Genomic DNA, 26,531 nt, shown 5'->3' with positions numbered 1-26,531 from the left:
GTGTTGGTTGCTGTAATGAATTCAATTAGTACACTCGAAAAGCCCAAAGGATAAGGTACGTTATATGTGCATTGAAAGTCGACATGTTTGAGCAACATTCGCTCAATCGACTAATGAATTTCAGTTATTGAATTGATTGATACTTTGTGAAAGTATATAATGATGAAGTGTGAAGTAAGAATGTGTATTAATGAAATGATGCATTTGGCTATGTGAATGTATTGCTGTAATTAGAGCTGATTATATTCCTTGAGACTTACTAAGCATAAAAAAATGCTTACCCGTTACTTTGGCTCTCTGTTTTATAGATTTCGCTCGATAGCAATCGGATTCGGGATCAATAAAGTCGAAGTCATCCACACTATCCACGCCTCTATTTTGGTATAAATTTTGGTTGAACTTTGAAATGACATGTATAGGACTACCCTTGTTGGTTGAATATGTTGTGATGTATATATGTACGGCCATGCGAAAATGGCTCGTAAAAGTGAAGTATCGACTTAGACTAATTGTGGTTTGTATGTATATATTTGGTGTCATGATGTGGCTATGGCTTGAAATGGGAATGTTGGTCATATGATCAGCCATTGGCATGGTTAAAATGATCATATATGAACCTATGTATGGCAAGACTAGTTGGTTCATGGAGACTACCAAATAGGTAAGACCTACCTTAAAAACAGATGCTGCCAGCTGCAGTGACGTGAATGTGAAAAATCACCAAAATTCGTAGGAATGGAATTAAATAGTGAATAAGCTATGTAAATGAACCTTGATGAGTCTATTTTCATATGGAAGAAACGAAATGGTCATAGGAGTTACATGTTAAGAGATATTAAAGCTATTGTGAGACAGGGCCAGAACGGTTTCTGGGTTCCCTGTCACAAATTTAAAAATTTACTATAAATTATCAAAAAAGAATTAGGAGACATACCTTATATGTACAGATTCCATTTTGAGTCTAGTTTCATTAGAAACAAACGGCACCAGCATTAAAGCCCTGTACAGAGAGATATTCAAGTTATACCGCGCGAAGGTCAGAGCAGTCGATCCCTGTAACATGGGTGACTTTAACTAATAAACTGTACCAATTGGCCCGACCAAAAATTCTAGAAATAAATCCATGGATGGATATATGAGTCTAAATTTAGGGAAAATTTACGAAACCAGTTTCCGAGTTTTGAAACTCGAGATATGATTTTTAAGGCGACAGTGACGCAGTTTTCCAGCCTGACTGGAAATGTCAAATGGATGGGCAAAACAAGGGAACTTGGCTTGTTAACCCCTCGTGTCCGACACCGGCGATGGTCTCGGGTTCGGGGTGTTACAATGTGAATGTAATGCTTTAGTTAAAGCCGATTTCATTGCTTGAGATTTACTAAGCATAAACATGCTTACCCCGTTGCTTTGGCTCTCTGTTTTATAGATTTTGCTCGCTAGCGATCGGATTCGGGATCATTGAAGTGAAGTCATCCACACTATCAAACCCCCTTTGGTACTCTTTTAGTTTAACTTTGGATATGGCATGTATAGGACTACCCTCGGTTGTTTTCAAGTGCTTTTGTGATGTATATGTGTACGGCCATGCGAAAATGGTTCGTAAAAGTGAAGTACGGAATTAGACCATTTGTGGTTTGTAATTTTATATGGTTTCATGATGTTATTATGGATTGGAATGGGAGTGTTGGTCACATGATCAGCCATTTGAATGGCTAAACATGATCATAGGTGGACCTATGTATGACTAGACTATAGTTGGTCCATGGAAACTACAAAATAGGTAAGGCCTACCTTAAAAACAGATGCTGCCAGTTGCAGTGACGTGGATGTGAAAAATCACCAAAATTTGTAGGAAGGGTATTAAATTGTGAATAAGTTATGCAAACGAACCTTGACGAGTCTATTTTCATATGAAAGTAACGAAACGATCATATGAACAGTATACCGAGAGATATTAAAGTTCTCGTGAGACAGGGCCAGAACGGTTTCTGGGTCCCCTGACGCGACTTTGAAAATTTACTATAAATTATCCAGAAATAATTAGAAGTCATGCCTTATATGTGAAGATTCCATTTTGAGTCTAGTTTCATTAGAAACAAACAACACCAGTATTAAAGCCCTGTACAGAGAGACATGCAAGTTGTAACGCGTGAAGGTCAGTGTAGTCGACCCCTGTAACATGGGTGACTTTAACTAATAAACTGTACCAATTGGCCCAACAAAAAATTCTAGAAATAAATCCATGGATGTATATATGAGTCTAAATTCAGGAAAAATTTACGGAATCAGTTTCCGAGTTTTGAAACTCAAGATATGATTTTTAAGGCGACAGTGACGCAGTTTTCCAGCCTGTCTGGAAATGCCAAATTGGTCGGTACTTTAAGAGGATTTGTCTCGTTAACCCCTCGTGTCCGACACCGGCGATGGTCTCGGGTTCGGGGTGTTACAATTTTATTGGTATCAGAGCTACGGTTTAGTCGATTCTAGGACTACCGTGATATGTTTGGGGTCTAGCTATACATGCCATTAAGTGATAATTGATAGTGTGGTTATTTCTGACATTCTGAATTTGTGTTTGTTTATAGAAATGGATCCCGATCCCAACCGAGCAATAGCTGATGATGTGGAGAGTGTGGCGCTGCTCCGCGCAAGGGACAGCCGGTGGACTCTCAACCTATGGCCAGCAATCCGAATGATGAGGCTAGGCAAGCCTTTTATAGCGTGATGAATGATTGGTTCAACCAATACATTCGAACTAACACTACTGTTCCACAACCTCCATTCCCGACTAATGCAACCCCACACCTACAATACCTCGTAGAATGACCAAATAAGGTCAAGTAAGCCCCAATGATGGATTCTAAAACATGGGGCCACTGAATTTAAAGCTACGGATGACGACGATGCCGAACAAGCTGAATTTTGGTTGGACAACACTATCCGGGTGCTCGATGAGCTATCTTGTACACCTGATGAGTGCTTAAAGTGTACTATCTCCTTGCTACGCGATTCCACCTACTATTGGTGGAGTACTCGACTTCGGTTGTGCCTCACGAGCAAGTAACTTGGGAGTTTTTCCAAACCGAGTTCAAAGAAGTATATTAGTCAGAGATTCATCGACCAAAAATGAAAGGAATTTCTTGATCTTAAGCAAGGCTCTATGTCCGTTACTGACTACGAGCGAAAATTTGTTAGACATAGTAGATACGCTCGGGTTTGTGTTTCGTCCGAAGCTATTATGTGCAAACGCTTCGAGGATGGGCTGAATGATGATATAAGGATGTTTGTTGGCATTCTCGAAATACGAGAGTTCAGTAGTACTTGTTGAGCGAGCTTGTAAAGTCAAGAGCTTAGAAAGGAGAATCAAAAAGTTGATGTGGGAACTGGAGAATTTCGAAAAAGGTCCTCGGGAAAGTCTCTTCAACAGGCATCAAAGAGATTTCGAGAAGATGTGAGCCGGTCTAGAGGCGCTTGGCCTTTTAGACGAAATCGTGATCGACTTCGTGGGTATACGAGGCACTTCGGTCTCCGGTGTTGGGAATGATCGTCGAAACCGAATGGAGTGTCAAGATTGTGGCAAATGGCATTCGGGAGCTGAGGTTCCGTGATCGCCTGCTATAAGTGTGGATCGGCCGACCACTTTATCAAGGATTGCCCGAGGTTGCTTGAACAAAATGTAAGTCGAGTGGAAACCCGGTGCTACCTTCGTCAAGTAGGCCATCCAAATACGGCAATGCTAGTGGCGGCCGAGAGGGTCGAGAGATGCTACAACAAGACCCGAGGCTCGTGTTCTCGCTAGGACTTATGCCATACGCGCACGCGAGGATGCCGCCTCACCGATGTCATTCACGGTACATTCACTCTTTTCGATACTAATGTGATTGCTTTGATTGACCTTGGTTCTACTCATTCTTATATATGCGAAACCTTAGCATCCAAGAAGACTTTGCCTATTGAGTCTATCGAGTTTGTAATTCGGTGTCAAACCCTTGGGTCATTACGTGCTTGTCAACAAAGTGTGTAAGAAAAGTCCCTAGTATTCGAGGTTCTTGTTTTCCGCGGACTTGATGCTTTTGCCGCTTGACGAATTCGACGTTATTCTTGGTTTGGATTGGTTGACCATGCATGATGCGGTTGTAAATTGCAAAAGCAAGACTATCGATCTAAGGTGCCCGAATAACGAGATAATCCGGGTTGAGTCTACGGACTTAAAGGGTTGCCACCGTAATATCGCAATGTTGGCCCGAAATATGTAAGAAAAGGGTACGGCGCACCTTTGCGTATGTGCTCGATGACAAGGAGTCGTAAAAGAGACCGAATCGTGCGCTGGTTTGTGAATACCGGATGTTTTCCCGAAGAATTGCGGGTTTACCACTGCTCGGAAATAGAGTTTGGCATCGAATTGGTACCGGTACCAAATTCAATTTCGATAGCTCCGTATCGTATGGCACCAACGGAATTAAAGGAGTTGAAAGCTCGGTTGCAAGAATTGGTGGATAGAGGTTTTGCTCGTCCGAAGTTTTTCACCTTGGGGTGCACCAATGTTGTTTGTGAAAAGAAGGATGGAACCATGAGGTCGTAGATCGACTATCGCCGACTTAATAAAGCGACGATAAAGAACAAATATCCGTTATCACAGACGACGATTTGTTCGATCAACTGAGGGAGCCTCGGTGTTCTCGAAAATAGATTTGAGATCGGGCTATTATCGCCATAATTCGAGATTCGGACGCACCCAAGACCGCCTTGAGCGAGATATGGTCACTACGAGTTCCTAGTGATGCCGCTTTGGGCTTACTAATGCCCTCGCGATATTTATGGATTTGATGAATCGGATCTTCGCACCATATTTGGATCGGTCAGAGTCGTGTTCATTGATGACATCTTGGTCTATTCAAGAAATGAGACCAACATGTTGAACACCGAGGTTAGTCTTGCAAATTTTACGGATAAGCAATTATATGCTAAGTTCAAAGCAAGTGTGAGTTCGGTTAAGAGAGGTTAGCTTCTTGGGGCATGTGGTATCTCAGACGGGTATTCGAGTCGATTCAACAAAATTTCAGCCATACTTAACCGAAGCCTCGAGAAATATTACCGAGGTTCGAGCTTTTGGGGCTTGCCGGTTATTACCGACGATTTGTAAAGGTTTCTCAACGATAGCCACGCCAATGACGGCTACTCCAAAAGGATGTTAAGTTCGAATGGACGGAGAAATGTCGAAAAGTTTCGATCAATCGAAAACTTATTTGATGAAGCCCCAATTCTAGTGCAACCCGAATCGGCAAAGAGTTTGTCATCTTTAGTGACGCCTCCTACTTGGGTTAGGTTGCGTATTGATGCAAGAAGGTCGAGTTGTGGCCTGCGCGCCGAGGCAATTAAAGCCACATGAGAAAAATTATCCGACCCATGATCTCGAATTGGTCGCCATCGATTCGCCTTAAAGATATGGCGACATTACTTAGTTGGTGAGAAGTGCCATGTGTATTCGGATCACAAAAGTCTCAAATATTTGATGACTCAAAGAGACTTAAATCTGTGACAAAGACGTTGGCTCGAGCTGTTAAAGGATTATGAGCTGGTCATTGACTATCACCCGAAAGGCGAATGTGGTTGCGGATGCCTTAAGTCAAATCATTATTCGCTTATTGAGCGATGAATGTGCACTTGTCCGCTCGATCCGACAATGTGTTAGTAGCTGAATTGAAAGCCAAACCATTATTGATACATCAAATTTGTGAAGCTCAAAAAGTCGACGATGAGTTGGTTGCAAAACGGTGAGTGTGTTCCAACAAGGAATCGGAGTTTCGGATCGATGATGACGATTGTTTGAGGTTCAGGGGTCGTCTGTGTGTTCCAAAGAATTCGGAACTTATTTCGATAATTCTGAACGATGCCCATTGTAGCCGAATGGCAATCCACCCGGGGAGTACGAAGATGTACAACGATTTGAAACGTCGGTTTTGGTGGCATGGTATGAAATGAGACATCTCTGACTTTGTTTCGAGATGTTTAATATGTCAACAAGTGAAAGCGGAACATCAAGTGCCTTCAGGATTACTTCAGTCGATCACGATACCCGAGTGGAAATGGGATCGAGTCACAATGGACTTTGTATCCGGACTGCCATTGTCAGCGAGTAAGAAGGATGCGGTTTGGGTCGTGGTAGATAGATTGACTAAGTCGGCTCACTTTGTCCCCGTACATACGGATTTTTCAATGGACAAACTAGCCAATTGTACGCTTTCGATTGTGAGATTACACGGGTGCCTATTTCCATCGTGTCGGATAGAGATCCGAGATTTACCTCACGATTTTGGAAGAAGTTGCAAGAAGCTTTGGGTACCAAGTTGCATTTCAGCACCGCCTTTCACCCCCAAACCGATGGTCAATCCGAGCAGATAATTCAAATACTTGAGGATATGTTGAGATGTTGCATCCTCGAGTTCGATGGTTCATGGGAACAGTATTTGCCTTTGATTGAATTCGCCACAACAATAGTTTTCAATCAAGTATTAAGATGGCACCCTACGAGGCTTTGTACGGTCGTAAATGTCGTACACCATTGTTTTGGACCGAGCTCGGTGAAAGCAAAATTTTCGGGTGGATTTGATTAAAGATGTGAACAAAAGTGAAAGTAATCCGTGAAAATCAAGATAGCCTCCGATCGTCGAAGTCGACGCGGATCTGAAACGAAAAGACATTGAGTATTAGGTGGGGATAAAGTGCTTTTAAGGTTTCGCCTTGGAAAAAGATACTCGATTCTACCGTAAGGGCAAGTTGAGCCCGAGGTTCATTGGGCCATATGAGATATCCGAGCGAAGTCGGTCCAGCTTGCATATCGTTTGATTTTGCCCCGAACTCGAAAAGATTCACGACGTCTTTCATGTCTCGATGCTTCGACGCTATAGATCCGATCCATCGCACGTGATTAGTCCATCGAGGTTGAAATTCAAGCCAATATGAGTTATGAGGAAGAACCGATTCGTATCCTATCACGTGAAGTGAAAGAGTTGCGAAACAAGGTGTTCCGCTAGTGAAAGTGTTATGGCTCAAACACGGGATAGAAGAAGCTACTTGGGAAACCGAGAACTCTATGAAAGAGCGATACCCAACCCTATTTACGGTAAGATTTTCGGGACGAAAATTTCTTAAGTGGGGAGAGTTGTGACACCCAAAATTGACCCTAGTCCGGATGTGGTTTCGGGACCATTGAAACCGAGGCATAAAAATAATTTAAAATTTATTTTGATGCCTATGATATGTGTTAAATTGTGTGTGACATTTTGATGATTTGATTTAGTGTTATAAATGTGAATTTCACTAGAAAGGGCCTAGTAGTAAACTTTGAAAGTATGATAGGAAATGTGTGATGACTAATTAAAGCATGCATGCAAAACAATGGACTTGCATGTCAAATACCCCCTTTTATAGGTGGTGGCGGCCATGGCAAGAGAGGATGGGCAAAACATGTCATAAACATGTTTTGTTGGTGCATTAGGGAGAAATAATAAACAAAGGAGTATGGGTAAGAAAAGAATGAAAAAAATGTGTGTGAGTGTGGTATTCCCCCATTGCCGTGAGTTGTAGAGAAAGAAAGAAAAAAATTTGTTCATCCTTTCTTTGAGCCAAAACTAAGGAAGAAGGAGGGATTTTTGCTCCATTTTTAGTTTAGAAGAGATCTAGAAGGAGATTTGGCTATACTTGCATCAAGATTAAGGTATGTTTGAGGTTGTGTCATGAGATTCATGCATGTTTTAGTTGCTAACTTGATGTTCATGTTAGCCCATGGTCCAAATCCTTGTTGTGCCATGGAAATGGTATTTGGCCAAGGTTGATATTGTGTTAAAGCCATTGCATGCTAAATGTGAAGCTTGTTGATGATGCATGCAATGATGGATTGACTACTCTTGAAATTTCTTTTAGCATTCTTGAGTAAGACATTGAATCCTTTGTTTAACCATGACCAAAAAAATTAAAAGGGGTATGGTGTGTGATGTATTCGCCATGGTATGCTCATGAGCATGGTTTATGCTTCCTGCATGTTAGTTAAAATTTGTGTTTTGGATGGTTATGGACACCTTGAAATTGCCTTGCACCTATATGTGTATATATGTTTGCACATGATGTTTTGGTTATGAAGTAAGTGATAAATATGTTTGTTTAAAGAAGAAAGTGTTGAAGAATGTTTGTGAAATTGCAAGTACATTCGCCTAGTACACATATGATGTGAAAATCTTGCAATTTATTGTTGATTTTGTGCAAGTATGACTAAGTATAATCGGCCACATGAGGGGAATTATTGTGCATGCATTCGTTAGAGGCAAGCTTAATGGTGCCTATTCTTGACTTAGGTAATCGGCTACCTTGTTGTGAGCTAAGGCCGAATGTGTGCGTAATTAAAGAAAATTGACTAAAGTGCTTAGTTATGTGATGTTGAGTCAATGATGTGTGTATTCGCCAAGGCTAAGCGAGACTTTAATAAATTGAATTTGTTTGAATTAGCTCAAGAGCTTAGAGGGCCACAATTGGATAAGGGAAGGAAAAGTGATCGAATAGCCGTTGAAGCCGCTCGACAACATCCGAGGTAAGTCTTCAAGTAATGACCCTACTTGAATTATGTGAAATGAAATTATGGATGTGTAATGATTACTAATATACGTGTGTATGAGTATTTGAATGGTACCCGGCTAAGTCCCGAAGGCAATTACGCTTAGTGATTATATTTGTGTTTGAGCCTTAGTAACGAAAATGAAACATGAATGTGTAATGATTATGGATGTATGTGTGCATGAGAAATTGAATGATATCCGGTTAAGACCAAGGCAATTGTGCTAGTGACTTTATCCGGGCTAAGACCAAGGCATTCGTGCAAGTTGTTATATCCGCTAATACCAAGGCATTTGTGCGAAGTCATTATATCCGGCTAAGACCAAGGCATTCGTATGCGTGTGGTTATATCCGGTTGTATTCAAGAAGCTTGGGTTGAAGGTGAGCGTTGGTTGCTGTAATACATTTAATTAGTACGCTCGAAAAGCCCAAAGGATAAGGTATGTTTACATGTGCAATGGAAAAGTCGATACGTTTGAATAATATTCGTCAATCGACTAACGAATTTTCAGCTCTTGAATTGGTTGATATCTTGTGAATGTATATGTTGATGAAGTGTGAAGTAAGTATGATTATGTGAATGTGTATAAATGAAATGATTCATTTGGCTATGTGAATGTAATGCTTTAGTTAAAGCCAATTTCATTGCTTGAGATTTACTAAGCATAAACATGCTTACCCCGTTGCTTAGGCTCTCTGTTTTATAGATTTTGCTCGCTAGTGATCGGATTCGGGATCATTGAAGTGAAGTCATCCACACTATCAAACCCCCTTTGGTACTCTTTTAGTTGAACTTTGGATATGGCATGTATAGGACTACCCTCGGTTGTTTTCAAGTGCTTTTGTGATGTATATGTGTACGGCCATGCGAAAATGGTTCGTAAAAGTGAAGTACGGAATTAGACCATTTGTGGTTTGTAATTTTATATGGTTTCATGATGTTATTATGGATTGGAATGGGAGTGTTGGTCACATGATCAGCCATTTGAATGGCTAAACATGATCATAGGTGGACCTATGTATGACTAGACTATAGTTGGTCCATGGAAACTACAAAATAGGTAAGGCCTACCTTAAAAACAGATGCTGCCAGTTGCAGTGACGTGGATGTGAAAAATCACCAAAATTTGTAGGAAGGGTATTAAATTTTGAATAAGTTATGCAAACGAACCTTGACGAGTCTATTTTCATATGAAAGTAACGAAACGATCATATGAACAGTATACCGAGAGATATTAAAGTTCTCGTGAGACAGGGCCAGAACGGTTTCTGGGTCCCCTGACGCGACTTTGAAAATTTACTATAAATTATCCAGAAATAATTAGAAGTCATGCCTTATATGTGCAGATTCCATTTTGAGTCTAGTTTCATTAGAAACAAATGGCACCAGTATTAAAGCCCTGTACAGAGAGATATTCAAGTTGTAATGCGCGAAGGTCAGTGTAGTCGACCCCTGTAACATGGGTGACTTTAACTAATAAACTGTACCAATTGGCCCAACCAAAAATTCTAGAAATAAATCCATGGATGTATATATGAGTCTAAATTCAGGGAAAATTTACGGAATCAGTTTCCGAGTTTTGGAACTCAAGATATGATTTTTAAGGAAACAGTGACGCAGTTTTCCAGCCTGTCTGGAAATGCCAAATTGGTCGGTAGTTTAAGAGGATTTGTCTCGTTAACCCCTCGTGTCCGACACCGGCGATGGTCTCGGGTTCGGGGTGTTAGATTTCTTTCATGAGTATGTTTTAATAAATGAATGTTTAGAGACATTTTTTGTTAATGAAATAGTTTGTATGCAAGTGTGAATGATAATTTTATCTGAGTGAAAATATGTTATCATGAATAATGGAATGCTTGTATGATCTTAGCCTTAATAATGTTTGCCATGAAAACTTAGTTTCTATTGAGTTTAGACATGCATGAAGGTTTATATCTTTAGAATTGACTTAGTAACTTTCTTGAGGCGAAATCCTAGGGAACGTAAAAATCTAAAATGATATAGGCACTATTTCTTTGGATCGTTTGAGCCTTTTCAAGCCAACCCTATGATATTAGACCCTTGAAAATGTAATTTTGACCTTAAAGGCCTGTTTATTGCAATTAACCTACATTAGAAGCCACATTACCATCTTTTTAAGTTATCCTAATTTTGTGCACCCATCTTAACTAAAGTTGTCTTGGTAATCAACATTTAAGGAAATTTTCAAAAAGATGTATGTACTCATACTTAAAAATATATATATAATAATGACATGAAGGAAGAGCGAAGAAAAGTTTGCTCAGTCTCTGAAAAGGAAAAATGTATGAGCTTGAGTTCAAAATAAGTTTGGGGGTGTTCCAAAGGTTCACTTAAAAAAAAGGATGTATTTCAAGAAATCCAAGACAAAGTTAAAAGTTAAGATTTTGAAACCAAAATGTCTCATCTCTTAAAATCCTTACCTTTAACTGAGCCCCATTACGACCTTATAAAAAACCTATCGGTTTGATGATTATGTCACCTACATTAGTAAAGAGGAAGTACTAAGTTCAACATATGAAGATCATAAATAAGCCTTATGATTGTTTGCTTGATTGATAAGAAATTATGTTGAATGAAGAATGTTATCTGTGGCTGTGACATACATATAAACTATGATTCATGTTGGCATATTTTGAAACTTAGTATAAAACTTTAAAAATATTTGCATGTAACACCCCTTACCCGTATCTGACACCGAAATATGGTTCGAGCTATCACCAGACTTAAACACAAAATAACATTCAAAATCGAGACATAAATTTCCATCCAAATTTAAAACTTTTCATTTACAAACATATCGTTCCTAAAATGAGCCTACGAGAACCAAAACATACGTTGGAGGTGGTTCGAGACTAAATCGAGAACTTTATAAAATTCTTCATCACTTAGAAAATTTTTCATCAAATAGGATCACATGCCCATGTGGCTTGGGACGCCCGTGTGGTCACACACGCCCGTGTCCCTAACCTATGTAACTCTCTATTAATGACGTCATGCAACAAAAGAAGTCACACGGCCAAGTCACACGTCCGTGTGCTAGGCCGTGTGGAGAATTTAAATTTTTGAAAATTTTCATAAAATAGGTGCAGACTTCACACGCCTTGGACACATGCCCATGTCCATAGGCTATGTCCTTCACACGGTTGAGCCACACGGTCGTGTCTCTATCCATATGGACAAAAATAAGGCTATGTACTAAGCCATTTTGCCACCCTTACTTGTACCAACCTACATAACAACAAGCAACACCAATCCAAGCATATACATACAACCAAAATCAGCCACAAACAAGATATAAATACATCATTTGCATATATTAACATTTATCATGCGTAAACATCACATACTTTCTTTTCTATTCATGCCAATTTCATCTTCATGATAAGCATCATCACATAAACATACTAATGACCAACAAGATTAATATTACCCAACTTCCAATGGCCATATACAAAATGAATCATTAACTATTACATTGCCAACACATTTGGGTAAACCAATATGACACATAACAAAATGACCAAGTCCCTATACATGCCATACTCAAAATATTGAAACCATGTATACCCAAAACAATAGTTTGATAGTGTGAATCGAGCTCTGACGTTCCTCGAGCTAGCTTGGTGACACTATAAGGAATGGAAAGAAAATGGGAGTAAGCTTTAAACTTAGTAAGTTTACATGCAAATAATAAGCAACCAAAATCATACATTAATCATATAACTACTCATCATAAGTTAACATAAATATCATCATATATCTTAGGCATAACTTATTAGCATTCTTACCGAGGGTTCATCTCATACTAAAGTCCATACTGATGAGTTTTACATACATACATGTACCAACTCATAACATAGTTGCGTACTTTGTCAACTTTGATATACTCTTTGAATTACCTGTTGAACACTTGGAATATTATTGGATACACAAAAAATTTTTCACATAAGTGCCACATATGTAGCCAATGCTACCTCATATCTCATAACACATAGGCACACACGAGCTAATCATAGGCCTACTCACACAAGCTGTCAGTCAAGACGTAGCTACATGGTTAAATTTGCTATTATAGATCAAGAAAAATGAAGTTCGGACCTTGATCGGGGGAAAACAAGGTTATTGACGATTAGGTCCATTTCCTACCATTTTGTACTGAGGTAAGTTTATGTGTAAATAATGCAATCTTATATTATGTATTTAATGTTTAATATTGCATAAATTGTATTATTGTTTCTATGGAAATATTCAACGAAGTTTCGACAATGAGAAAATCTCGATTAAACCTTAGGAATAGTTTAGGATACAAGTGACATGTCACAAGGAAACCATGTGTTATGTGATCTATGAGAATCCGGGTGCTGGTCATGTACATCCTACCGGTGGCTGGGTAGTCCGGCATGTGTTTTGGTTACCTGACAACTTGTGTAAACAGCCCATTATTTAATTATCACATTACTAGATGTTGTCCAAAAATCAACTTATGGAAAAATTAAATTTTTTCCCTTAAACGTTGACATATTTACATTTTAGTCCTTAGGCTCGTAAAATGAAATGTATCCATTTTCTTCATTACCCAAGCCTAGCCGAACCTAAATCATGCTCATAAAAACCCACATTTTTCATCAAATCACATTTCTACTACCCATTTTCACAACTTTTATAAATAAGTCCTTTTTACGCATTTTCATTAAAAATCACTTAGTAAAAGTTGTTTATCACACCTTAAACATACAATATCTTCCATCAAACATAAAAATACATGCATGTCACACATGATAAATTTTTAACCATGAACCCTACTTCAAAATAATGGTAGAAATAGGAAAATCGGGTTATGAGAACTTCAAAAATGTAAAGAGTATTAAAAACGGGGCTAGGATGCACTTACAATCAAGCTTGAAAGTTGAAGAAACCCTAGCTATGGTCTTCTTGTAAAATTCAGACAAGGTGAAGAAGATGGACACCAATTTTGACTTTATTTTCCCTTTTTATTCTTTTATTTACCAAATGACCAAAATGCCCTTAATGCATAACTTTGAAATTTACCTATCCATGCCCATTTTTGTCCACTAACTTATCCAATGGTTTAATTCCAACTAAGGACCTCTAATTTAAAATCTCATAGCAATTGGACACCTTTAACAAGTAGAACTCAACTTTTGCACTTTTTACAATTTAGTTTTTTTAACTAAATTGAGAGCCCAAACGTCAAAATTTTCAAACGAGATTTTCACAAAATAGTTCAATAAAAATATAGAGCATAAAAATATAATAAAAATAAATTTTCATTGAATTTGTGGGCCTGAAACCACTGTTCCGACTAGCCCCAAAATTGGGTTGTTACATTGCATATGAATTACTTGTTAACAAAGAAGATCTACGAACATGAAGTTATTAATGCATGATTATCGGATAAATATTGATGTTGCTTACATAGTTAGCAATTTTGCCTTAGAAAGACCTTTTGCTGTGCATAAACATTACTCGAGACGAGCAATGTTTAAGGTGTAAACTAAAAATATATAGGATTTTCCTATGTAATTTATCACCTTTTACTTAAATTTATTGTTAAAACTAAGTAATTGTTTAATTAATTAATGAAATATGTGAAAATATGAAATTAGGACATAGAAATTATTAAAATGTGATTTTATACTTTATTATATAGTTTTCATGCATAAAATGGCTTATTTTATATTTATTTGAACATATTATATTTTTAAGACATAAAATGCGCCATGCATGATTAAATTAAATTATAAAATATAAAATTATATTTGATAATTCATTTTAAACTATTTCATTAATAATTTGGGTTTTAATTAATTATTTAAATTGGATAAATTTTTTTTTTGGTTCTTTAATTTATCCATTTATTTTGGAAAGGTTTGATAGCTTTGCTAGATTACAAAAAAAAACCGTCCAAATTGAAGACCAAGTTAACCTAAATTCGGCTACACATGGCTATCCACATAGACCACTTTTTGGTTTAATTACACAAGGTCCTTGCAATGTTGAAGAAATTAAAGATTTGACCGAAGATTTACATTTGACCCAATCTCAGTCTTGAGTTGTTATGACATTTAAATTGCTTAAAAATCAAGAAAAATTCAACTCAAATCCACCAAGCATGGCCAGCCACTCATTGGAAAAGCTTGAAGAGACTAAAGCTCTCTATTTTTAGCAAACTACTCTCCTCTCTTCACCTATAACTAAGACTTCATTTCACCATTCCTAATCATCCCTCATCCATCATCATTCTCTCTTCTCTCTCAATTCTCTTTAGCATTTTCCATTCCCCAAGCCTAGCATAATCTCTTCATAGAGATTTTAGCAATTAAGCCTCTTAAAGAGCCCTTGGTCGGCCACCTTGGAGAGCGATCAGTAAAGGAGCAAAGCAAAGGAGCCTCGTCAGTCAGAGTCTTGGGTGACAGGCACTTTAATTTGGGTTTAACCTTTCTTTTCTTTTATTTAATCTAAAAATGTTTGCTATGTGTTCTTTGTTCTTGTTTAAAATAATGTTATCTTAATTTTATTTAAGGTAGTATGATTGCTTTGATTAAATAATATTTATTTGATTCATGCTTATATTGTTTGTGCCTCAATCGATCATGTTTTCAATTAAAATCAAGTCTGTATTTTGTTCATACGTGATTAAAATGCACCTGAATTAGCTGAGCGATCCTAACTAGACAATGGCTAGTGGACACATAATTCAAATGTGCATGCTCAATTTAGATCCTAACCTGATTAAATTGTAGGTTACATAACAACTCTAACCAAGATCTGTTATTTGCACAGTTATTTGATTTGTGTGATTAAACTGTTTCAAACCTAAAACGTCCCTGTTACCTCACACGAATGCTAAGAAACCCTTAGTAAATAAGGATCAGTAAAATGGGTATTTACTAAGTAAAGGATTCCAAAAGGACCTAATGTGGTTTCCAAACTCATGAAAGATCGAATTGCCGTGGAATGTTTTTCTGAATGTTTTTAAGCATGTTGATAATAAATTGAGTTTAATTAAAGTAATTGTCCTAGATTGTTTATGTTATAATTGTTGCAAATTGTGTTTAATTTTGCTAAAATCTATTTCATTCATATAGTTTACATACTTAGGATAATTTGCATTAGGGATATTGCATTTAATTTTAATCATCACTTCTCAACCAAATTGTGTTTTTATTTACCAAGTTGTTAGTATAATTTTACAATTAAGTGATTTAACACAAATACAATCCCTGTGGAGACGATAATTCGATACTTACTTATTACTTGATAACGACTGTGTACACTTGCACAAGGCTACGCATTACAAGTTTTTGGCGCTATTGTCGAGGATTGTTAACTATTGCCAAAGTCATTTCTTTTTGTGAAATTATTTACTTCCAATTTGGTTTATTTCTAACATTACTAACTTATTCTTTTTAATTTTGTGATTTTCTTTTCAGGTGTTTATGAGCATAGATCGGATTATCGATTTACTCCTTGTAGACCCTGAAATGGAGCAAACTTTCAGACAAAGAAGACATGAACGAACAGCTCAAAGACAAGTCGAGATGGACCTTAGAAATCAGAATCAAGACCAAGGTAATAAAGCTGATTATGTATGAAACCCCATCCTCATTGCCTATGATAGGGATTGATGCATCAAACAATATGTTGTGCCACTTTTCAGTGAGTTAAATCCAGGAATTAGAAAGCCAGATATTGAGGCAACCCAATTTGAATTGAAACCAGTGATGTTTCAAATGCTCCAAACGGTAGGCCAATTCAGTGGTATGCCCATGGAAGATCCACATCTCCACCTTCGATTGTTTATGGAGGTGAGTGATTCATTCAAGATAGCCGGTGTGACTGAAGATAAATTGAGGCTAAAGTTGTTTTCGTATTCATTGTGAGATCGAGCATGAGCATGACTCAATCCATTTCCACCAAGTTCCATATCTACACGATAAGAATTAACAGAGAGATTTTTGGTTAAGTATTTCCCGCCTAGCAAAAATGCTAAGTTGAGGAACGAGATCACAACTTTCCAACAACTAGATGATGAGTCTTAGTATAAGGATTGAGAGCGATTCAAGGAGTTACTTTGTAAGTATCCTCATCTTGGGATTCCTTATTGTATCCAGTTGGAGACATTCTATAATGGTCTCAATGCACATACAAGATTGATGGTAGATGCTTCTACGAATGGTGCAATTTTGTCTAAGTCTTATAATGAGGCTTATGAGATCATCGAGAGGATCGCAAGTAATAACTATCAATGGCCAACAAATTGAACAACTTCAGGAAGACGTGTAGCCGGAGTTCATGAAGTTGACGCCCTCACTTCGTTATCAGCTCAGGTATCATCTATTTCCTCTATGTTAAAACAGTTTATCTCCAATAGTACTAATAGTTTTGCACCTCAGCCACCAAGTCCGTTTGATGTAGTTTCCTTTGTGTATAGTGGGGAAGGTCATTCTTTTGAAATTTTCCATCAAATCTCGAGTCATTGTACTATGTGGGGAACCAACATCAAAATAAAAGTGGACAACGACCCCAGTCCAACTTCTACAATCCTTCATGGCGTAATCATCATAACTTTTCTTAGAGCAACCAAGGAAATGGACTGAATACCAACTTATTGCAGCATGGACCCAACCAATCTCAAGGGTTTAATCAGCAATCTCCAAGACTACCTCAAGCTGAGGCATCAAACAATTTGGAGAACTTGTTAAAAACGTACATGGCAAAGAATGACCCTTTGATCTAAAGCCAAGCAGCAACATTGAAAAATTTGGAAAATCAAATGGGTCAGTTAGCTACAGAGCTTCATAATAGACCGTAAGGAACCTTGCCGAGTGACATTGAGAATCCAAGAAATTTGGGTAAAGAACATATCAAGGCTGTGGCATTGCGAAGTGGTAAAATTCTGGAACCCCAATTGATTGATGTCAAAGATAAGCCCGTTGAGAAGAATCAACCAGCTGTTGAAATTCCTACACCAAAAAAGTTAGAATTTGCAAAGACTGAAAAGGTAAATCCTAACTTAGTAAATTCAGATACTTTAACATCTTCTTTGGATGTAGATTTGCCTGCTCAGAAGAGTTATCTGATTCAACCAAAAGTTCCATCACCTCTATATTTGCAAAGATTGCAGCAACACAAGTAGAAATAAGAGGTACAATTCAAGAAGTTTTTGGATGTTCTGAAGCAGTTAGACATCAATATTCCGTTGGTGGAGGCTTTAGAACAAATGCTGAATTATGTGACGTTTATGAAAGATATACTGTCTAAGAAGAAATGTCTGAGTGAGTATGAGACTGTTGCTTTGAGAAAGGAGTGCAGTGCATTCTTGCAGAACAAACTGCCACCGAAATTGAAAGACCTAGGAAGCTTTACTATACCCTGTAACATTGGTGAATCTTACTATGATAAAGCTTTGTGTGATTTAGGAGCGATTATCAACTTGATGCCTAAGTCTATTTTCAGGATGCTAGGGATAGGTGAAGTAAGACCTACAACTGTGATGCTTCAGCTGGCTGATCGATCTTTAGCATATCCCGAAGGAAAGATCGAGGATGTTTTGGTAAGAGTCAATAAATTTATTTTTCCTACTTATTTCATTGTTTTAGATTTTGAAGTAGATAAGGAAGTGTTGATCATCCTTGGAAGACCTTTCTTAGCCATGGGAAGAACGCTAATTGATGTGTAGAAAGGTGAACTCACCATGCGAGTTCAAGAAGATCGGGTAACCTTTAACATTCTTAAAGATACCTTAATATATGCTTTAACATTCTTAGAGTCAACAATGTAAGTTTATTTTACACTTCCCTATACTATGGCTCGACAACCCCTCAAAAAAATACTTTTTCCAATGTTAATTTCCTCAAATCTTTACAGATTTAGAAGTTTGAGTCTGTGTATCCAACAGGAGTAAGGTCCTCCCTAGAATACACAAGCATATAATCTATGGTTCTTTTAAGATACCTTAATATATGCTTTACAGCTTGTCATTGCCTGAGACTTGGATTCGCCTAATATTTACTAACCATTCCTATTGCGAAATAGATATCTGGACATGTGCAAATCATCGCATACATAAGGCTTCCAACTACCCAAGCAGATGGAACCTTACTCATATGCTCTCTTTCTTCCACTGTCTTCGAACAGTTGTAAACTAAAAACTATATAGGATTTTTCCTATGTAATTTATCACCTTTTTACTTAAATTTGTTGTTAAAACTAAGTAATTGTTTAATTAATTAATGAAATATGTGAAAATATGAAATTAGGACATAAAATGTGATTTTATGCTTTATTATATAGTTTTCATGCATAAAATGACTTATTTTATATTTATTTGAACATATTATATTTTGAAGACATAAAATGGGTCATGCATGATTAAATTAAATAATAAAATTTAATATTAAATTTAATATTAAATTAAATAATAAAATATAAAATCAAATTTAATAAATTTTTTAAAATATTTCATTAATAATTTGGGTTTTAATTAATTATTTAAATTGGATAAATTTTGTTCTTTGGTCCTTTAATTTATCTATTTATTTTGGAAAGGTTTGATAGCTTTGCTGGATTACAAAAAAAATGGTCCAAATTGAAGACCAAGTTAACCCAAATTCGGCTACACTTGGCTGTCCACATTAACCAATTTTTGGTTGAACTACACAAAGTCCTTGCAATGTTGAAGAAATTAAAGATTTGCCCGAAGATTTACATTTGACCGAGTCTCAGTCCTGAGTTGTTATGGCATTTAAATTGCTTGAAAATCAAGAAAAATTCAACTCAAATCCACCAAGCGTGCCAGCCACTCATTGGAAAAGCTTCAAGAGAATAAAGCTCTCTATTTTTAGCAAACTACTCTCCTCTCTTTACCTATAAATAAGACTTCATTTCACCATTCCTAATCATCCCTCATCCATCATCATTCTCTCTTCTCTCTCAATTCTCTTTAGCATTTTCCATTCCCCAAGCGAATGAGCGAAGGAGCCTCGTCGGTCAGAGTCTTGGGAGACAGCCACTTTAATTTGGGTTTAATCTTTCTTTTCTTTAATTTAATCTAAAAATGTTTGCTATGTGTTCTTTGTTCTTTTTTACAACAATGTTAGCTTAATTTTATTTAAGCTAGGTTGATTGCTTTGATTAAATAATATTTATTTGATTCATGCTTATAATGTTTGTGCCTCAATCAATCATGTTTTCCATTAAAATCAAGTCTGTATTTCGTTCATACGTGATTGAAATGCACCTGAATTAGCTGAGCGATCCTAACCAGATGATGGCTAGTGGACATATAATTGAAATGTGCATGCTCAATTTAGATCCTAACCCATTAAAATTGTAGGTTACATAACAACTCTAACCAAGCTCTATTATCTGCATAGTTTTTAGATTTGTGTGATTAAATTGTTTCAAACCTAACACGTCCTTGTTACCTCACACGAATGCTAAGAAACCCTTAGTAAATAAGGATCAATAAAATGCATATTTACTAAGTAAAGGATTCCGAAAAAACCTAATGTGGTTTCCAAACTCATGAAAGATTGAATTGCCATGGAATGTTTTTCCGAATGTTATTAAGCATGTTGATAATAAATTAAGTTTAATTAAAGTAATTGTCTTAGTTTATTTATGTTATAATTTTAGCAAATTGTGTTTAATTTTTCTAAAATCTATTTCATTCATATAATTTGCATAATTAGGATAATTTTCATTAGGGATAATGACATTTATTTTAATATATTTAATTTTAATCATCATTTATCAACCATATTGTGTTTTTATTTACCAAGTTGTTAGTATAATTTTACAATTAAGTGATTTAACACAAATACAATCCCTGTGGAAACGATAACTTGATACTTACTTATTACTTGATAACGACTATGTACATAAACCTACGCTTTACAATAGTCATCTAAACAAAGATGAAAACGTTCCAGTACCTTATCTGTAACATCCTGATTTTCGGGTTTTTCACGATTCTTGATATTTTAAGTAAGTTTCTAAAATTTGGTATGTGATTAGGAAATTCATAATTTGAGTATGTAAATGGGCTTATGGAAGGCCCATGTGTTGGCCAAAACCCGGTAGAATTTTCAAAATTTGGACTTAAGAGTTAGGGGTTCTGGCTAGGTGACCTTATGTAAAGTTATGGGAGAAATGTATCACAAAAAGAGCTGTAGTAAAGTGGAAAAGGTGACGCCACTAAGCTCCTAAAAAGGTGGCATGTGAAGCTTAAGGGAAGACATGGGATCGATTCCCTGTGTTGGCAAATGAGGTTATTTATTTTTATGAGCAGGAAGGGTAAGTGATGGAACCCAGGTGGATTCTGTTGGAGGAGTTTGAATTAGTCAAGTGCATGGATTAATGAGGGATAAGGGGAGAGATTTTAGGGATTTGATATGGAGATAGAGTTGGCCGAATAAGGGAGATTGGAGAAGGGATTTTCTGCAGAGAGGTTTTGTTAGGGATTTTTGGCACTTAGGTACTTGTGTGCCGTTTTCTCCCTTTAGGTTAGTCTTTTCTCTCTTTTTTTTTTTCTTTTTGCAGCCGAATCTACTATCTCTCCATTCACCTTTTCTTCCTTCCCCTTCTTTCAAACCAGCCCACTATTTTCCCTCCATTCATCCATTGTTTCTTTCTTTTATCTCTACTTCTGCCGAAATACCGCAAAGCCGTAATCAGTGAAGTTAGGGGGGTGCCGAATCTTTGTTGACCAGCAACTCTCTTTTCCTTTTCATTGTTGGTGTTCAATCCCCTAATCTTTTAGGCATAACGAATTCAAGAGGAGAAAGACTGTGGTAAGTTCTCGAACTCTAAATGATTCCTAGAGTAACTATTGGCCAAAAGCCGAAACCCCTCTAGTTTAGGGAGGTGGCCAAATATGGGTATAGGCTTTATGGGGTTCTTCTTTTAATATTTTTATGGTTTCTATAGTGGAAGAGCAGCAAGGCATAGTGTCGATTTGGATTAGCTTGGATCACCGGAGTGGCTAGATCTCGTCATAAATCTCGGCAAAGGTAAGGTGCCTAAGGCCATTATGGATGGTGGCCGAATGTGTAAGTGTTAATATTAGATGGTTCTTGGTTTGGTTCAATTATTGTGAGCTGATTTATTAATGATTGATTATAGGAGAAATCGTGTAGGAGATCTTGTCGAGGATTATCGCAAAACAGGTGTGTAACGAACCCTTTTCATAGCTTAAAGCGATAAATGCCGAAAAGCCGAAATGCCGAAATTCTGGCATTTCAAGGACTTGTGAGAAAGCGAACGCTCATTAGTTAGTTAGATTCGTTGAGATGATGATTGGGAACATTGGAAACGGTAAGAGCGCAATTTTTGGAGTTTACGGTAAGTTGGGCTTCGAGGGGCCGAAGTGGGGCCAAATGGGCTTTCGGGCCTATTTGTAAAAAAATTGGTAGAAAAGGAGAACCTGTTAAATTGCCCATCAAGACTGATAAAACCGTTATGGAATATAGGCTAAATGGGTCTAGATGACGAAATTGGCTAAGTAGGGCCCATTAGGGGTTTGTAGGCCCAATAACTCGATTTCGCTAAAAATCGGCCAAAATCACTGTTTGCACCCATGAATTGTTAGTAACCGTTAATGAACATGGAAACCCTAATTTTTGGTAAAATTACGGGATTACCCTTATAATATGAAATTGGCCGTTTTGCCCCTAGGTAAAAATGACTGTTTTAACCCTAAGGTTTATATATGAATTTAATGCATGGGATTTTGATAAACATGGTATGTATGATATGCACATGACATGTATGATATGAACATGATATGTATGATATGCACATGAGGTATTCATAAATGCATTGGGTTGGGTTTTTATATGGATGGAGGAAGTGCAAAAGGTCTTATGCCCCAGTGATTAAAAGGGCTTATGCCCCAGTTATTAAAAGGGCTTATGCGCCAGTTATCAAAAGGGCTTATGCCCCAGTTATTGAAAGGGCTTATGCCCCAGTTATCAAAAGGGCTTATGCCCCAGTTATTGAAAGGGCTTATTCCCCAGTTATTAAAAGGGCTTTGCCCCAGTTATTAAAGAGGCTAGGCCTCCAGATATATGATAAAGCAGTTATGCTGCCAGTGGTGTGTTGGTTGGGTGGGTTGAGTTATTCCCCACATGGTGTGTTGGTTGGTACGGGTGGAGAGTAGTGGATGGTGGGTCGAGTAGTCTCCCCAAATGGGCTTGCATTCATTTTTTTTCTTTGACGATACATGTGATATTGAAATGGGCCTATGGGCCATACCGTTACTGAGAAAAGGCTTCGCCCGCTTATATGATTTATGAAAAGGCTACGCCCAAGATATACATATTGAAATTGGACTTGGGCTAAGGCCCAAGAGTGATATTGTTTTGGGCTCGAAGGGCTGGTTGCACATCGAGTTTCCAAACTCACCCCTTTCCTTAACCTTGTGTGAGCCTTGATGTGGGGACTTGGAGCCGAGGGGATTTAGAGTGGTCAGCAAATGATCGCTTTGGGCTTTTAAATAAGCATTGGTTTTCTTTAAATTTCCTTTAATTAATTTTTATTCTTGGGTTGTAATAAGGCCATTTTAACTTTTCTATTATTTCTTTTCGAGATTATTTTATTTTTAATAACTTTAAAACTGGTTGATAATTATACAAATGGGCTAGACTTAGGACGTGTTTTCCAAACGATACTTGATTTCAAAATATCACAACACCACGATTATTTGATTTATCAAAGATGTCCACTTAAACAAATTTAAACTCGATATAACAAAGTGTGGCAATGGTCGTGGGCATGTCTAGGATTGGATTCAATCGAAGAGCTTGGTACTTAAGTAGCCTTCATGGCTTACCTCCTCTGTCTCGGATACCTACCTGGTGCTTAGCTCCCATTCACTTTGTTAACTCAACAAAATATATGGTTTTTAAAACGCTAAAACGGAATATGGGTTTTCAACTCCAATGTGGCACGTCAGATTCGGCCCTAACGTCTGGGCCGGGTTTGGGGTGTTACATTTAGTGGTATCAAAGCCTAGGTTGCAACAACTCGGCTGTGGATCGGGTCTGAAAATTTTTCAAAAACTTAGGCCTAAGAAGGGTATTTTTGGAAATGGTTTTTGAAAATTCTTTTCAAAGATGTTTTACAAAGTATACATGTTAAAATGGTCCAAGCTTTTTTGTTTTAAATCAAGAGTTCAAAATAAAGGGTGTTTTCAAATCAAAGTTTTTAAATTTCTATTTTCGGTGATCAAAAACATGGTTTTCGAGTTTTAAATGGATTGGAGAAAGAAGTGGGGCACTGAATCCCCGGCACCAAGTCTGTAAGTATATTTTCCTTACGATATATGGTAATGATGTGACAGCCCAAAATTGACCCTAGTCGGAATGTGGTTTCGGGACCACAAAACCGAGGCATAAAAATAATTTAAAATTTATTTTGATGCCTATAATATGTGTTAATTCATGTGTGACATTTTTGATGTTTCGATTTAGAGTTATAAATGTGAATTTCACTAGAAAGGATCTAGTAGTAAACTTTGAAAGTATGATGGGGAAATGTGTGATGACTAGTTGATAATGCATGCAAAAATAAGGATTTGCATGTCAAATTCCCCCAACATGAAGTGGCCGGCCATGACAAGGTGTATGGGCTAAACATGTCATGAAACATGTTTTGTTGGTGTATTAGGGAGAAATAATAAACAATGGTGTATGGGTGATAAAAGAATGAAAAAAATGTGTGTGAGTGTGGTATCTTCTCCCATTGCCGTGAGTTGCGAGAAAGAAAGAAAAAATTTTGTTCATCCATTTTTTCTTCTTTGGCCGAAAATACTAAGGAAAAAGGAAGGATTTTTGCTTCATGCTTGGTTTAGAAGAGAACTAGAAGGAGATTTGGCTATACTTGCATCAAGATTAAGGTATGTTTGAGGTTGTGTCATGAGATTTTGCTTGTTTTGGTTGCTAACTTGATGTGCATGTTAGCCATGGTTCAAATCCTTGTTATGCCATGAAAATGGTATTTGGCCAAGGGTGATATTGTGTTAAAGCCATTGCATGCTAAATGTGAAGCTTGTTGATGATGCATGTAATGATGGATTGACTACTCTTGAAATTTCTTTTAGTATTTTGAGTAGGAAATTGAATTCTTTGTTTAACCATGACCAAGTTGAAAGGGATATGGTTGTGATGTATTCGCCATGGTGCATTCATGAGCATGATTTATGCTTGTTACTTGATTGGTAAAATTTGTGTTTGGATGGGTATGAACCCCTTGAGATTCGCCTTGCACCTATATGTGTATACATGTTTGCACATGATGTATTGGTATGACATATATACTACCTCAAAGTATGTATTTTCATGTGATTATGTTTTGATTATGAAGTAAATGATAGATGTGTATTGAGCTACAATATGTAAAGCATTAGCTAGTAAAATGTGTGCCATTCATGTGTGGTATTAAACACATAATTGGCCTCAACATCAACATGCATAATCGACCATGAATGAGTACCTAAGAGGTTGTGTTGTTCGCCATGAGTAAGCATGTTGAAGGCTTTGTGTGTTGAGTCGATTCATGAATTCGTACTTATGTGACTTTAATGTCTAGTGAATATATGTGGGCTAAGTGCCTTGAGTTCCTCCTTTGATACTCAAATGATTGAATCAATTTAATTGTTAAATTAAGCTCAAGAGCAAAGAGGACCAAATCCGATAAAGGGAAGGAAAAGTAGTCGAATAGCCATCGGAATCATTCGACAACATCCGAGGTAAGTTTTCGAGTATCGAAACTTAGATTTTGATTCGATTGAATGAAGTAATAAGCAATCGAAATTCTGCCTTGTATATGGCCATTGAGCCGAAATGATATTTTGTTAAGTGAATTGTGCATAAAAGTTTTGTTGTGAAAATGAAACAAAGATGTGTATGAATGTTCGAGTGATATCTGCTAAGCCCAAGGCAATTGTGCGAAGCTATGATACCGGGCTAAGCCCAAGGCAATTGTGCGAAGCTATGATATCCGGGCTAAGCCCAAGGCAATTGTGCAAGCTATGATACGGGCTAAGCCCAAGGCAATTGTGCGAGTTGTGATATCCGGGTTAAGTCCCAAGGCATTTGTGCGGGTTACCATAACCTGCTATGTCCCAAGGTGTTTTGAACGAGTAGCTATATCCGGATAAACTCAAGGTATGTGAATTGAAATTTATAAGCTGCTGGAAAATTTTCAGTTATTGCACTTGTGAAATTCCCAACAACAAGGTATGTTTTGTGTGTGCTTTGCACACTATGAGTAAATGCGCATTGAACATTCGCTCTAATGATAAATGAGCTATCGGCATTAACTAGGCCGTTATTTGTGTATGAATATAAGAGTTGGGATTGTGAAGTAAGCATGTCTTTGAGAAATTGTGCATATGAATTATTGTTTAGCTACTTGAATGCTATGCTTTGGTTGTGTGTATATTATGGCTCAAACTTACTAAGCATAAATTGCTTACTCCGCTTCTTTGTTTCTCTGTTCATAGATTTTGCTCGTTAGCGATCGGATTCGGGATCATAGAAGTTGAAGTCAACCACACTATCAAAGCCCTTTTGGTACTCCTTTAGTTGAGTTTTGGATATGGCATGTATAGGACTACCCTCGGTTGTTTTAAGTACTTTGTGATGTATATGTATGCCATGCGAAAATGGTTCGTAAAAGTGGAGTATGGAAATTGACCATATGTGGTTTGTAATTATGTTTGGTTTCATGATGTGATTATGGTTTGGAATGAGAGAGTTGGTCACATGATCAGCCATTGGAATGGCTAAATATGATCATATGTGGACCTAAGTATGACTAGACTATAGTTGGTCCATGGGAACTACAATATAGGTAAAGCCTACCTTAAAAACAG

The 26,531-nt window shown here is 37.3% G+C and overlaps 1 non-coding gene across 1 annotated transcript; it reads right to left on the bottom strand.

Moving 5' to 3' along the window:
• Positions 1-16,641: 16,641 nt before the first annotated feature.
• Positions 16,642-16,748, bottom strand: LOC128294780 (small nucleolar RNA R71). The gene has a single exon (XR_008285087.1). It is a non-coding gene; the product is annotated as a small nucleolar RNA R71 (small nucleolar RNA).
• Between the last annotated feature and the right edge of the window lie 9,783 nt (positions 16,749-26,531).

This window comes from Gossypium arboreum, chromosome 6 (genome assembly GCF_025698485.1).
Source record: "Gossypium arboreum isolate Shixiya-1 chromosome 6, ASM2569848v2, whole genome shotgun sequence".
Classification (NCBI taxonomy): domain Eukaryota; kingdom Viridiplantae; phylum Streptophyta; class Magnoliopsida; order Malvales; family Malvaceae; genus Gossypium; species Gossypium arboreum.
This window is presented reverse-complemented; position numbering and strand designations above follow the sequence as displayed.